Here is a 16,210-nt window from a genome sequence, read left to right as displayed (position 1 = left end):
AAAGAGTGCAGAATTTCGCGGCTAAGTTAGCACTCTCCCGACGCCGCTTTGATTCCTCCTCCGCAGCTCTCAGAGATTTACACTGGCTTCCTATCCTTCAACAGATTGAATTTAAGGCGCTCTGCCTGGTTTTCCGGGCCCTACATGATTCTGGACCGTTGCCCCTGCAGGAGATGTTCACATGGTACACCCCCGCAAGAGCTCTCAGGTCTGCCTCCGCCTATTTGGCGGTTGTTCCCAAATTCCAGAGAAAGCAAATGGGGGGCCGCTCCTTTGGTTTCACGGCATCCAAATTGTGGAACGACTTGCCACTATCGCTTAGATGTGTGGGAGACCTCCTTTCTTTTAAAAAACTTTTAAAAACTCATTTATTCCCCAGGCTAGGATAATCCCTCTCTGATCCTTCTCTTGATTGTGCTTCAGGACCTGTTAGATCTCAGCGCCAGGATGCCCGTTGGGTGACAGCAAGCGCTTTACAAGTGTGTTATACATACATACATACATACATTTTCCATAGGGACCTTTAGCCAGGGCTACAGCCCGAACGTCTGAACGGAATTACACGAAATTTGGCAGAGAGGTAGAGTTCTGTTCACAGATTATGCTTTTTGTTAAATGGTGTAAATTTGTTCAGTAGTTTCCTAGAAAATTGCAAGTAAAATCATAGCGATATCTAGAGACGGAGTTCAGCACGTGTACGGAAATCTGTTCAATTACGAGCGCGAGCTGTATGCTGATTGGCTGTGAACTGTCTGTCAACACTCGAAACCAGGAAGTGTTGGTGGCCATCTTGTGCCTCGCTAGAACCGAGTCACAAGAAAAGAGTAAAGCAAAGTTGAGAAATAAGGGAAGGGGGTAGGCTAGAAACATTCTGACGCTCTAGGCTTGCTCAGGGGATCGTACATGGATGTTTAGGCTCTATTTTTTATTTTCATTTTTTTAAAGGAAAATCGAGGAGTACGCGTTTGGAAAGACGTACAATTACGAGCAAGAGCTGCATGCTGATTGGTTATCAATACTCCAAAACAGGAAATGTTGGCAGCCATCTTGTTTGTCGCGAGTGCGGAGTCACAAGAAAACAGTAAAACAAAGTTGAGATATAAGGAAAGGGGGCAGGGTAGAAACATTCTGACACTATAGTTTTGGTCAGGGGGGTGGTACATGGATCTTTAGGCTCAATTTTTATTTTAAAAAAAAATGGCGGGGTACTCGTGCAGTACTTGTACGCGGTGGAAAAGGTGAGAAAAAACTAGAAGTCCGTTTTGTTTATTAGGTCCCGGGGGGGCAAATTACGGGGGCAATTTTTAGAGCTATATTTCTATGACAGTATGTAAAACTTTCTGTTTTTGCTGCATCAGTTGTACTGTCTACGCATGATGGACTCATACAATATAGAAGTAATATAGGATTTTTTAAACTTAAAAAAAAATATTCCATATTTATCATAGATTAAGTCTTCTGTTAGTATGTTCATTAAATACATGAATATATGTTTTTAAACAATTAAAAACATTTGCGTCTTTTTTGTATGGGGCGCCGTACATGACATCACACAGAGGCTTTGATGCGATGCGTAACCTCGAAGCGTATTCGTAGCGTATGCTGAGAATGATTAGCAGTACAAACTATGGAGTGATCACTCTCTCACTGTCAAATCAGAGCACAGGGCGCGCTATGAGAATGGTTAGAAGTGGTCACTCATTGGAGATCCAATTCAGGTGTTTGGCTTATCCACAGTATAATAACGTTATTTTTTAACCTGGCTAAGTTTGAGGTTTGCATGAAATACTATGCTATAGGCAGATATGGATGTATTGGCAGCGCTTATGTCCATGAAGCTTGGTTATTACCATTTACATTTGTGCCTGAGGGAGGGAAAATAAGTCTATGTGAATGGCGAGGATTGCACAATAGTACCATATCACTCCTTAATTTGTAGACACATACAATTGCATGGCTCTTGTATACAAGATGCGCCTGATTTGGACTGAGTTTTGAAAGGTAGTCTGACACCTGCTATCATAACAACGTTCAGTTTACTGGAAACTTTAGTTATTTACTTTGAAATAATGGAGATTGTTGTGCAATGTTAGCAGGCATCGCTTACATGATTACGGTAACTGAGCTTGTGGTTTGATTAAAAAAACGTTGTGTTAACTCCTCTGCATGGGAAGCTGGATGTGTCCATCTGGCGGTCGATTTCGGCCTTGAAAGCAGAGTCAACCAAATGAGTCGTATAAGAGCGCTATTGTCTCAAATAGAGGTTGCTCTTATATCTGGTACAGAAACATTTGTCTTTTATGTAGCAAACACCTGCACAGAAGTGCATGATTTATTAAATACAGACGTGCTCTTGAATTTTGGGGAGTTAATTTAGAGTATCTTTAATGTGTCCTTGACTACGGGATTACCTTACTTTTTTAAAGTTAGAAGCAGTGGCCTTGTAACTTCTGTAGAAAGTATATTTGGTGTCTTTTTGGGATTTTTTAATTGGATTTTTTTCCAGCATCTTTAGTGGATTGCGCTTAATACTCGCATTAGTTGCCGGTGTGCTTTTATTAATTTGTTTACATAAATATGGATGCACATCCTGCAGCAGACGATAATATGTCCCGGCTGTTGCTGCTCCGCAACCGAATGCTTAGTTACTATGGAGCGCCTCCTCTTGCAACGTTGAGTGCAGCTTCTGGATTATCGTTTCGATTCTCCTTTTTCACATGCATTCAACCTGTGTTCCATTGCCTGAGCTGCGATTTCGACTGGGCCCTGGATTTGTGTCTCTGCAGTACAGTGTCTCCCAATGCGGATTATGACCAGTTGATGAGCCCCTTAGTGGTTCATGACTTGCTCTGTTCTGGCGGCGGAATTATGGCTTTAGCTGCGACACATGCATGTATGGGACGTTGGAATGTTTTTGCAGGGGCGCTTGAGTTCTTGGCACGTGGTTACATTGAAGATGACCCGAGTTTTCCTCCGATGGTGATAGAAGCTCCGGTTGTTGATTCTCTCTATTGAATTGGATGGCTGAAATGTTTTCAGATGAGAACAATGACTTCCTCTTGGAGGCTGTTGCTACATACTGTGCTTACACGCTGTTGGATTAAGACTGTTTGATTTTTCTACATAGTCTTTAATATTTAGTTACTGTTTTCTATCAAAGAGCGAATAACTTTTTTTTGGAAATGTGAACTTGACTCTGCTTTTTAGGCTTGGACTGTGCGTTCCTAATTCGTCCACGTTTATATCACGTGCTTTGATCAAGAAAGGGTGCTGTGGGGCTGAGCTTTGCACTCACAGCCTGTTAAATTAGCATGGGTTTATTAGAAGCTTACACGCTATTTTTGCTTTCCTGCTCTGCTTTGCACACAACACATACTTGTGATATTGTTTAGAGAAGGCTGAGTATTTTGCTTTATATGAGTATAATTTGGTATGCTAGATTTGTAAACTGCCTTGCTAGTTTTGTGTGTATAGTTAGAGCATGGAACATCAAGGTTATCTTGAATACTGTGTCTGTTATTCATAATGATCCTCGCATGTTCGAGCCATAATACATATGGAGCTGTGGGCACCTCTGATACTTGCGCATTTCATAATCCATAGTGGAGGCAAAGTTACACGCAGTTGGAGAACATTCGTATCTTGACAGTTTGTGGACCACTGAATGTGATCCATTACTGCTGAGTACCAGAAGTATGGGTGTGCCCATGTAATCCTATGAGACTTTCTGTAGTTATCCAATCTGCTAGGTAGGGAGGGTGAAATGTAGGTAGATTTTAAATTTGTTTACCTTTAGCATTATAGGATGCTTTTTCCGTTTGTATTTAATAGAATTGTAACAATGCTGACAACCTTGTTTCTGATAATAAGTTTGGTTGTATTTTCTGAGGTACTGTGCATGAGATTATGGCGTTAGAAATAAACATTTCAACGTTGCACGTGTCTTTATTTACATCTTGTTTTTGACTGTTGTAAGAGTATATTGAAAGAGTGTTTTTGTTATCCACTTTACTTCATGTAATCTAACTCGCATGTTCTGGGTTGACTAGTCATTGGTGTTTTTGCTCTAGGGTGAAGGACCAATGAGTCACTGATTGCTAGTTTGGTAGGGGGTTTGTGTAGTAAGGTGGGTTTTGGTACACCGTAATTCACTGAGATCCTAAGTCTTTATGCACAGTTTTGTGTATGAGCAGAATTCCTGGAATAGTAGTTACAACAAAAAGGCTCGATAAAGGGCTTGCACTTTGAATATGAATATAAAATATGAGAATAGTTGATAATCACAGCTAAGGAATGCAGCAATTAGATGTGTGTACGTGTGGATTATGTGTAGATTGAGTAGAAGATGAAAAACTTGAAAGGTTGGAGAGACGCAAACTACCCACTGCATTGTCAGTGAAGTAGATCTTTGGATTTCCAGGTCATTACACAGATAGGGTGTTGGATTCCGCAGTGGGAGCAAGAGAAACTAGTACAACAAGTAAGGAAGAAAGCTAGTGCATAAAGTACACACAGTTGGGCAGATTTACAAGGTCATGGGAAAAATGATGCAAAGGTGGCGCAAGAGGCTTGTAAACCTGCCGCAGTGTGTGGTAGAAAAGATGCAAGAAAGGACAGAAGTGTGCAAATTACCCACAGCTATTCATGGGTAGTAGTTACCAAGAAGGCTGAATAAAGGGCCTGCACTTTGAATTTGAATTAAAGAAGAATAATTGATAAGCTTAGGTAACAATGGTAGCAAGTAGGTGTATGTATTTGTGGTTGTTGTGTTGATTGAGTGGAAGATGACTAAGGTGAAAAATTAGAGAGGTTGCAGGGATGCAAACTTTCCATTTCTTTGTAGAGGAAGTGGGTCTTTAGTTTTCCAGTGCATATATATATTCACTGAAAAAAATATAGGTTTCAGGCATGTTATAGTTAGGAATTAGCATTTAAAAAACCTTAGAAATTCACTGAAAAAACCATAGGTTTCAGCCACGTTATAGTTAGGAATTAGCATTTAAAAAACCTTAGAAATTTACTGAAAAAAAAATAGGTTTTACCCATGTTATAGTTAGCTGGATATTTCTCTCATACAAAACCATTGAAATTCCCCTGTTATAGTTAGTACAGCTAACTATAACTCGCGCACCCGCAATGCACTGGTGATGACGTCACATATTACATCACTCATGACATGGTCAGTGACATCACTCATCACATCACTGATGACATCTCAAATGACATCACTGATGGCCTCACTGATGACATCATCCTTGTGAAAGAGTGACAGACCTCCTCTCACCCTAATATAACCTTTGATACATAGATTCAAAAATAGAAACTAAAATTTTCAAAACAATGGAGATACCAATACCAGTTACAACAACCTATTAGGTAATTCCAACATCTACATACACATCCACTCATTCAGCAACAGTTCTATATAGTCACTCATACATGTACTCACTCATCATATGTACTCATACACCTATACATCCTGTTACACACGGACACTCATCCATCGAGTTACTCACACACATGGTCACACATGCAAGCAAAGTATCAAATATCCATGTACTTGCATATACAGTTATACACCCCCACACTTACTTCTTCAGAAACTTACACATACTTACTCTCTTAAGCAATCAGTTATAGAAATACATACTAATTTATATAGGAACTCTTCCAATCTCTCCCTCTCACATATACTGAATTATATACACCAATACTCACATATACTAGTTTAAAACATATGTAGTTACTCAGAAAGACACTATTTTACAAAAAATTATCCATTTAGACACTTATATACCTATTTATTCTTCAATCAACCTTGAGATATACATATGTAAAAACATATTTAATTTTCAGAAAAACACACATTCACTGGATGATGTCATCAGTGATGTCATCAGTGATGTCATTTGAGATGTCATCAGTGATGTCATGAGTAATGTCACTGACCATGTCATCAGTGATGTAATATGTGACGTCAGCAGTGCATTGCGGGTGCTCAAGTTATAGTTAGCTGAAGTAACTATAACGGGGGAATTTCACTGGTTTTGTACGAGTGAAATGTCCAACTAACGCCCCTGAAACCTATGGTGGGGTCCATACAGGACTTGATTGTGCGCTTTCTGCACAACACTTCCCATAATGCACAGTCTCATTGGAGCCTCCCATCGGCGGGTGTGTCATATGGAAATTGGAGAAGTGTGTCAGCGGGTGCGCACACCGCTTCCATTAAAGCCCCTGAAGAGAAGCAGATGGAGCTTCGAAACGCGCCGGGCAGATCCATTACGGAGCGGCATCTACAAGCGGATCCCCGTCCTCACCTACACATAAATCAAGCTGCTGCTCGTGTGCTACTCAAAAGGTGGAAAACCTGGAGCGACAATTTACACGCGGCAGTCCAGCCGCGGAGTATGCACCACCCCGTTATCCTTGGGGGTCACGGAAGTGAAACAGCAGCCGTACATGGGATCGAGGACGGGCCCACTTGTGGGGTCCATACAGGACTTAATTGTGCGCTTTCTGCACCACACTTCCCAAAATGCACAGTCTCATTGGAGCCTCCCATCGGCGGGTGTGTCATATGGAAATTGGAGAAGTGTGTCAGCGGGTGCACTCACCGCTTCCGTTAAAGCCCCTGAAGGGAAGCAGATGGAGCTTCGAACCACGTCGGGCAGATCCATTACGGAGCGGCATCTACAAGCGGATCCCCGTCCTCACCTACACATAAATCAAGCTGCTGCTCGTGTGCTACTCAAAAGGTGGACAACCTGGAGTGACAATTTACACGCGGCAGTCCAGCTGCGGAGTATGCACCACCCCGTTATCCTTGGAGGTCAGGGAAGTGAAACAGCAGCCGTACATGGGATCGAGGACGGGCCCACTTGTGGGGTCCATACAGGACTTGATTGTGCGCTTTCTGCAATACACTTCCCACAATGCACAGTCTCATTGGAGCCTCTCATCGGCGGGTGTGTCATATGGAAATTGGAGAAGTGTGTCAGCGGGTGCGCACACCGCTTCCGTTAAAGCCCCTGAAGAGAAGCAGATGGAGCTTCGAAACGCGTCGGGCAGATCCATTACGGAGCGGCATCTACAAGCGGATCCCCATCCTCACCTACACATAAATCAAGCTGCTGCTCGTGTGCTACTCAAAAGGTGGACAACCTGGAGCGACAATTTACACGCGGCAGTCCAGCCGCGGAGTATGCACCACCCCGTTATCCTTGGGGGTCACGGAAGTGAAACAGCATTATAAGATAAGGTAAGCCTATTTGCTTTATCAAGGGGTCACCACAATACAAGACCAATAACTGCATATTAAAGAAATCCCTAGTACATGCCGTAATCAATAACCATATTTAAATGAACTAATTTTCGTTTAAAACATTACAATATTTTTCAAAAATCACTGCTTGCAATAATCTATCAATAAAGCATTAAAAATCAACATAACAGTCTGTGTCTTTCTTCAACATATTTAAGCCACATTAAATACAGCCATAAAACCAACCACTCATGAATACTATTCTCCCAAGATGTAGAGCAAAAGTTCCAGCCTTGGAAGTGCTTGAAGCAATGATGAAAAGACTGGGGGTTCATAGATATCATGTCCCCAGAAACGTAGGGTCACTTTTAAATATAAACTCTGAGGGGCTGCCTCAACTCTTGCAGACCCCCACAACACATATGTATTGGTGGTGCCCCTGGGTTAAATTCAGTCAAATAAGGATGATAGGTCCTCGTTGTAATGTTCAAGTAGTATATCTAATCTTGGGATTAGATGGTCAGGTACAGCATTAAAGTAGAAATGTAGTCTGGTAAGAACCCCCCCCCCCCCGGGAGCAGATAACTTCCTGCTCAGCCTCCAGGTAACTGATAAATCCCTTGAATAGCAACAGGTAGAATCATGGATGACATCACAGAGACATGACATAGACAAGCAGACACTAACACTAAGGAGGGACAAAGAGAGAGGAAGAACAGGATATAATACACCTCCCTCCTTTAATTGAAAAAAATGAATAAGATGAAACAGAAGATAGAAGAAATAGCTTGCCTGGCTATTCCCTCACCGTCCCGCTGATTAGGAGCGGCGAACGGCTATCTTCTGTTTAATCTTTTTTTTAACTTCACCCCACCCCGAACCCTGACTCCTCCCCCATCGCGTCATTGCCTATTTAGGCTCCGCCCATTCCCCCGCACGTTGTCTAAGCCCTGTGGCAGAGGGTGGAGGCATCGCGCTGAGCGCAGGATTTTCACTTGGGCTTTGTTTTTAAGACTTTTTACTCTGCTGATTGCTAGCAGCTTGCCTGGCTATTCCCTCACCGTCCCGCTGATTAGGAGCGGCGAACGGCTATCTTCTGTTTAATCTTTTTTTTAACTTCACCCCACCCCGAACCCTGACTCCTCCCCCATCGCGTCATTGCCTATTTAGGCTCCGCCCATCCCCCCGCGCGTTGTCTAAGCCCTGTGGCAGAGGGTGGAGGCATCGCGCTGAGTGCAGGATTTTCACTTGGGCTTTGTTTTTAAGACTTTTTACTCTGCTGATTGCTAGCAGCTTGCCTGGCTATTCCCTCTCCGTCCCGCTGATTAGGAGCGGCGAACGGCTATCTTATGTTTAATCTTTTTTAACTTCACCCCACCCCGAACCCTGACTCCTCCCCCATCGCGTCATTGCTTATATTGACGCCCCTTATGCGTCAGCGCAGCGGACGAGCGCAGCGGGCGCGACGTAGGCGCCCCGGAGTTGCGCCAGAGTTAAGCCCGTCTGCGCCCGTCCGCGGCCGGCCGGGGCTAGGGGCCACCACCCCTGGCTCCCGCATTCACTATTCACCCGCGGCTTTGCTCCGATTGCGGGGCCATTGGTCCCTGGATCCTTGTATTATCCATCGGATGGCACTGCTGGGCTGCAACTCCCCCTGTCACGCTTGCCCATCTGGTTGCCCGCCCTCTCACGCACCATCTCCGTCCCCCGCCCCACTTATCACCGGTGACTCACATTCCCCCCCATTATCTATCATATTACTCAACACTAGATCTGCTGTTAAACATCACCATGAACTTTTTACTCTCTTAGATACTGACAAACCCGACCTTCTACTGCTTACAGAAACTTGGTTTACTGAAGCCTCCCTCCCTTCCCTCCTGGCTACCCTTCCCTCGACTTATTATGCCATCCGCGCCGACCGCCTCGGCGGGAAAACGGGCGGAGGTGTAGCTCTTATCGCCCGCTCTGATCTCCAGTTTCAAGTCCTCCCTTCTCCTTCCCTGGTCGGAATCGACTATCTGGTGGTCCGTTCTTCCTCCCTTTCCCCCCATCTAGTCATAGTGCTCGTTTATCGCCCTCCTCAACTAACTCCTTCTTTTCTCCCGGCCTTTCAAGACTTACTTGGCACCCTGTCGGTCAATTATGCCTCGGCTTTAGTCCTCGGGGACTTTAATTATTGGCCTTCGGACCCTAAGGAGTGTGTGTCATCTAAGGAATTTTCAGAAACCCTTCTTTCCCTCAATTTTGTTTCTTTTGTCCACTCCCCTACTCACATTCACGGGCACATCCTTGACCAGGTCTGGTCTCTTAACTGTACCCTTTCCACGCTGGTTGTTGCCCCCTGCACTTGGTCCGATCATTTTATTATCTCGTTTTCTCTCAGTCTCTTAGTGGCTAAGACCCCTATGTACATCAAAAACTCTTGGGCCCGCAACTGGGGTAAGGTTAACCTGCCTGATCTCTCGACCGCACTCCTGGCCTCTCTTCCCCCCCTATCGGGACTAGATTCCGCAGCCCAAGCCTTAGCAATTGACTCATGGCTCACGGAGGGAAGCGACCGTTTAGCTCCTCTCCGACGTACCTCGATTAGGCGCCCTAAAGACGCCAATCAGTGGTTTAACACCGAGCTGAAGGAATTGAAGCTCACCGTTCGAAGGGCTGAACGCAAGTGGAGACTGGATTACTCTTCGAGTACCAGGACCCGCTACGTTCACCTCCTGGGGACCTATAAGCAGAAAATCATTGAGGCCAAGAAAGCATATTTCTCGGGGAAAATCCTATCGGCCGAGAATCAACCAAAGGAGATCTTTGCCATCACCCATGATCTGGCGTTCTCGGACCGGACCACTCTTAAGCCCCCCCCCCTCCCAGAAACTTTGCGATTCATTGAATTTTTATTTTGTCGATAAAATTACGACAATTAAATCCAACATCCCTCCCCCTTCTCCCTCTTTTGTTGACCCCATCCTTCACCTGCCCTCAGCTACTTTTAATTCCTTTCCTCCACTTTCGGAAGATCTTTTTTTGTCCCTTCTCCCTAAAATTAAGTCCGGTTCCCCATCTGATATATGCCCGGCTCATATTCTACGGCAGATTTACACTGTCTGCTCATCGCCCCCTCTGGGCTTCCTTAACGATTCATTAGCCTGAGGGGTTGTTACCCCATCGCTAAAAGCCGCTTCCATCGTTCCCATTTTGAAGAAGCCGGGAGCCGACCCTTCTGTGATGGCTAACTATCGCCCCATCTCCCTTCTCCCTTTTTTGGCGAAGGTGCTGGAGCGGCATGTGACATCTGCACTCAGCGCCTTCGCCGAGAAGAACGGGAGGTTGGCCCCTTGTCAGACGGGATTTCGGCCAAGGCACTCAACTGAGTCAGTGGTGGTGTCAGTATCAGACACCCTCAGAGAGGGTATGGACGCCGGTAGATCTCAGGCGCTGGTACTTCTCGATTTGTCCGCCGCCTTTGACACGGTGGATCATTCCATCTTGCTTTCCCGTGTCAAGGCGGCGGGCATAGGAGGATCAGCCCTCATCTGGCTCTCGTCCTTTCTGAGGGACCGGACCCAGGCGGTTCATCTTGGGGAGTTTTCAGCTACCCCCTGCCAGGTCCAGTGCGGTGTTCCTCAGGGTTCTTCTCTTTCTCCTTTACTCTTTAATCTTTACATCGCTCCGCTCATCTTTTCTCTACAGCACCTGGAGGTCTCGGTATTTAATTATGCCGATGACCTCCAGCTCATCTTTAATCTTTCTTCTACTCCTGACTCTATCTCTAATTTCCAATCTACTTTATCTTTCATCAGGGACTGGATGAACCTCAACCACCTGAAACTCAATCCCGATAAAACGGAACTTGTGGTGACGGGTGGTTGTTCCAGTCCCTGGAATTCTCTTTTCTGGCCCCCCTCTTTTGGTTCTCCTCCTACTCCGGTCTCCTCTGTTAAGACTCTTGGTATTAAGCTCAACAATCAACTCACTATGCACTCCCAGATCGGTTCTGTGGTTTCTTCTTGCTTTCTTACTCTCCGCACTATTCGCTCTATTTCCCGTTTCTTTTCCTTCCCTGCACTCAAGCGTGCCCTGTTTAAACTAGGCTGCATGGTGTTCCAGGCCAGGACTGGCCTGGCCCCCCTATTTATATCATCGGCCATCAAGGCTTATGTCCCTGGCAGAGACCTTCGTTCCTCGGCCCAACTTCTCCTAGATGTGCCCCGTTACCGGAAAAAAAAACAGGGTGGCTCAAAATTTTCCATTCTTGCCCCCATGTTTTGGAATTCTCTCCCTTTTTATCTTAGGTCTCTCACTGATTATTCCGCTTTCCGCAAAGCTTTGAAGACCTTTTTATTCCCTCAGGCTCTTCCCTAGTCTATCGTTTATTCTCCAGCCCTGCCTCAGTGACTGTCCCCGCTCAGTGGGCTGTCTTCTACTTTAGCGCCAAGAAACCGTTCAGGTGTATGTTGCGCTCAATAAATATTTTAAACTTAAACTTAAACTTAAGATGGCAGAAGAAGAAAGGCAGAAGAAAGAAAGAACATAAATGCACCAGAAATAAACACCCTCTTCAACATGATGGAAAGAAGAGGTAATATCAAAGGGGCTCAGGTACAAAGGTTGTACAAGCACCGTAAGCTAACAAAATAATGTAAGCTTAAATGAAATGAAAACCGAACATCTCAATACAAATGAGCAAAGGTACAGTATGGCTCAGTACCGTAGATAGAAAATGAAATATAAACTCCTCAAATTCGAATATTTTCGATTCCTCTACAATAAAGCACAATAAAAATGAGCCCAACTTCTAAAAGTAAATACATGAACTCCTCTAAACATAGAGCACAGTAAAAGTGGTTCATGACAAAACGGCTCTTCACAGAAAATGCACAACTTCTCTATCAATAGAATAAAACTAAGCCCATGCAGCTCCTCACAGTAAGTAACAGAACATTTATATTTTTCACAGGAGGCTAATATTATGCAAATTCTCCTTTATTACCACTGCTCAGTAGCAACAATTGAAGAATATGGAACTTCAATCAACATTCTAAATAGCTAGAAAGTCCCTTGGAGACCATCCATCATCCTTCTTGTTGAGCTGCGAAGAAAGATCCTCGTGAAGAAGACAGGTATAAGAAAAAACTGAAGATAAACCTCTCCAAAGTTCTCCGAAGGAGAAAAACTATTTTATTCTGAAAGAGAAGAATAAAAAAGTCATAAAATCAATACTTATAAAGGGAGGGTAAAGAGGAGGGATAATATTAGGCTCCGTGTCCTTAATAAAATCCAGATTTTCTGCCCAGCAGGCTGTGAAAAATCTAAATTTTATGTCACGACACGGAGGCCATGTTATGCAAGTTTAAAGTGCATTAAGAACATTATCAATCACATTAGGGATTGGCCTGAAATAACAAGATTTAAACATACTATCATTAGACCAATCTGCAGCTTTAAGGATATCTTGTAATCCCCCTCCCATGCAGAATGCTTTTGATGCCGCAGCACCTCTGACGGAGTGAGCGCCAAAAATAGATACATCCAGACCACTTTCGTGCATGACATTCCTTACCCATCTAGCTAGAGTTGGAGAAGAAACTCCTCTGTGAGGGGATCTATATGAGATTAGAAGTTGGGACTCATTCGATCTAAAATATTTGGTTCTTTTTTCGTATTCTTTTAAACACTTAACCACACAAAGTCTTCATTTCCAGGAAAGAAGGGGTAAAAGATAGAGGAGGATAGTGTTTTTGTTCTTTTTTTGAGATACAAGCAAACCCCTTCGGGTTGAAAAGCCCTACTCGAAATATCCAAAGCTTTGACGTCTGAAGATCTCCCAAAGGATATTAGACACAATAACACAGTAAGCTTAAAAGAAATGCGTTTAAGAGAAAGAGAAGAATTATCTCCCCAAGATGGTAAAGTCCGAAGAATGAGAATAACATCCCATAGGGTGGTATATTTGGGACAAGGGGGATTTAAAACCCTCATGCTTCTCATAATCTTTTTAGTTAGAAGACTCTGTCCGACTGAGATTCTGTTAATTAAAGAATGACCAGCAGAGATCGCAGACCTGTAAATGTTAACAGTTCTGTAAGACAAACCTGAAGTAAAAAGATCCAAAAGGTAATTAATGACATTGACTAGATCAGTTGAAATGGGATCGTTGACTGCACGTTGAACCCATTTGTTCCATGCCAGTCTATAAGCTTTCCTTGTGCCAGATGCCCATGACTCAGAAATGAGTCTGAAAGCATTTGACGAAAGCCCAGGGATTCTCCATTGTCTCCTGAAATCTTCCATGCCGTCAGAGTTCCCACATCTCGCTCCCCATCCTTCTAAACTCGCATCTGATTCTATTATCAGATCTGGTTCCTCCCCAAAAATGGCTCTCCCATTCCATGCCTCTACGTTCTTTAGCCACCAAAGAACTTCGACTCTCGACTCCTGGTCTAGGGAAATCGATTGGGAATAAGAGAGGTTGGATCTCCAGGATCTTGCTTTCAGTCCTTGAAGTGCCCGGTAATGTAATGGGCCCGGAAAGATCGCTTGAATCGTGGATGAAATGAGGTCCAGAATTTGGGCCAGTGATCTCAGGGGAAAAACCTTCAGGGTCAACAGTTTCCTGAGTTCTTTCCGCACTTTCCTTACTTTGTCGGAGGGGAAACGTAGTTCCGTTTGTACAGTATCTACTAGGAAACCCAGAAACTGTGTTCATTGGGAGGGAACTATGCATGATTTTTTCATATTTATAATGAAGCCCAAATGTTGTAAGAGGTGTACTGTGAGGTCCGTATGAAGTAAGACGGTCTCCCTCGACTGAGCCATTAGGAGGATATCGTCGAGGTAAATGATCAGTCTCACTCTCCTCTCTCTTAGCCATGCGACAACGGGTCGGAGTACCTTGGTGAAACACCAGGGGGCGGAGGACAGACTAAAAGGAAGGCTGCAAAATTGGTACAGATGGTTTTCCTATGTGAATTGAAGGAATCTTTGATGTGGTTCCCAGATTGGTATAGTTAGATAGGCGTCTTTTAGATATAGTCTCGTCAACCAGTCCCCTTTCCTTAAAACGTCTCTTAAGAGGTGTATCTCCTCCATTTTGAAATGTTGGTAGACTACCCATTGGTTTAATCCTTTTAGGTTTATGACTGGTCTTTGTTCCTTGTTTTTCTTTTCTACAAGGAAAATATTGCTTAAGAAGCCTACATGAGTACTCTCTATAATCGCACCTTTTTTTAGAAGTTCCTGAACCTCCACAGATACCAGTGCTCTGTCTTTGGCAGAAAAGGTGATCTCCTGAGGTGATGTCGTTGGGAAAGGGGTGTCGATAAAGTCTATCCGGTAGCCCTTCACTGTGGTGAGAACCCAGGGATCTTTGCTTACCAGATTCCAGTTTCCCGCGAATTGCAGTAATCTCCCCCCCCCCCACCCTTGGAGGGATATCTGAAAGGTCTAGAGAGGTTCTTACCAGCAGAGAAGGAATGTTGCCTCCGCTCGCCTCGGAAGGGACGACCACGGGTCCTTTGCCTCTGGGGGTAGAATTGACTGAAGCCACTCGAGTTGCTGTTGAATCTCCCGCCTCCACGGGATATAAAGGGTCTCGTATTTGAGTTTCCACGGCCGGGGAAACGACCCCGCATTCTCCCGGCCCGTGTAAAAACACGATCTTGAAACACCTTATTAATATTGTTAGACCTGTCTGACTTTTTGCGTAGTCCCACCAATTTATTATTTATTTTGTCCCCTTTTTGCCCCTCATACCTTTATTAATTTTTGTGTCCACTAGCTTTTTCAAGGTGTTGGTCAAGGGGATAGGTGTTCTTTCACCCTCATAGTTTTTCACCTCAGGCCTAGAGGCCTTGTCTGACAGGAATATAGTTGGAGTCACAAAATGGTGGCTACCAACTGTCCCAACTGACAAACCTAGAACCTGTCCCATAGAGTAGAATAGGACATTCCAGAACCTTCTGGTCCCTTCTGGACCTCTGAGGGTCAGCCTGTAAAAGGCGGAATGCTGGTCAGCCATTTTGTCTTACTGGAGAGAGTCAGCTGGAGGACAGGCTGTAGCTGAAGGTGGGGGTAGGACAGTCAGAGGGTTGACCTATTGATTCACCAACCTCCCTCCCTTGGGTTATTTGTCCTGACCCCGCTGTTTTGGATGACTGGAGACCCTGGGCGCCTGACCAACCCCAAGTCTAGCAATTCAGGGGTGTGAAGAGGAGAAGGAGACTGCAGCGCTGCGGAGCGCAGTCCTCTGCCCAGTAGAGAGACTTGAGAGAGGCTTTTACTGAACCGTGCTCAGAAGAAAAAGGGTTAACCTTTGTGGCACCTTGTTCAGTTGTCAACTGAATCCTGCCCCTGGTTGCTGTGGCTTTCCCCTAGTTACAAAATCCCACAGAGTTTCATCTCTTACTCGCTGTGGCCGATTACTGGCTGTGGAGAGGAGCCAACCTTGGGAGGGGCGGAAGCGGAGTGAAGCTCAGCTGGTCTACCCCGAGTCAGCGCCTGGTGAGCTGCGCCATTTCAGCCGTGTGTAGGACCCCGGGGGCTCCGGTCGCGTTGCTGTGGCAGCGTCACTGTTGTGAGGAAAGGCGGGGGCTAGACACTGACGGAAGGCGCCATCGCGCATGCCCCAAGTAGTTGCAGTTATCCCTGGAAGGAGGGGCCTGGAAGTGAGCAGGCCCGTGTGAGAGACGCTGCAAGCATCAGGCGTTCGGGCCGACTCCCGCCTGGTGCCGCTAGTCTCTCGCACATGCGCAGTTGCATTGCTGGGAGAGAGACGTCCCGGACCGGCAGAAGGAAGAACGTCAAGGAAGCAGGTACTGGCGCTTCACCGCTCCTGTAACCCCTTTCCCTGCTTGAGCTCCAACACGGAGGAGCGGTATTGAGCAGAGGAGAAGGGGCGGGAGCCCGTCACGAGTGCCTGTGAAGTTGGTGTTGTTTTCCCCGCGC

Source organism: Lissotriton vulgaris, chromosome 9 (genome assembly GCF_964263255.1).
Source record: "Lissotriton vulgaris chromosome 9, aLisVul1.2, whole genome shotgun sequence".
NCBI classification, from domain to species: Eukaryota; Metazoa; Chordata; class Amphibia; order Caudata; family Salamandridae; genus Lissotriton; species Lissotriton vulgaris.
This window is presented reverse-complemented; position numbering follows the sequence as displayed.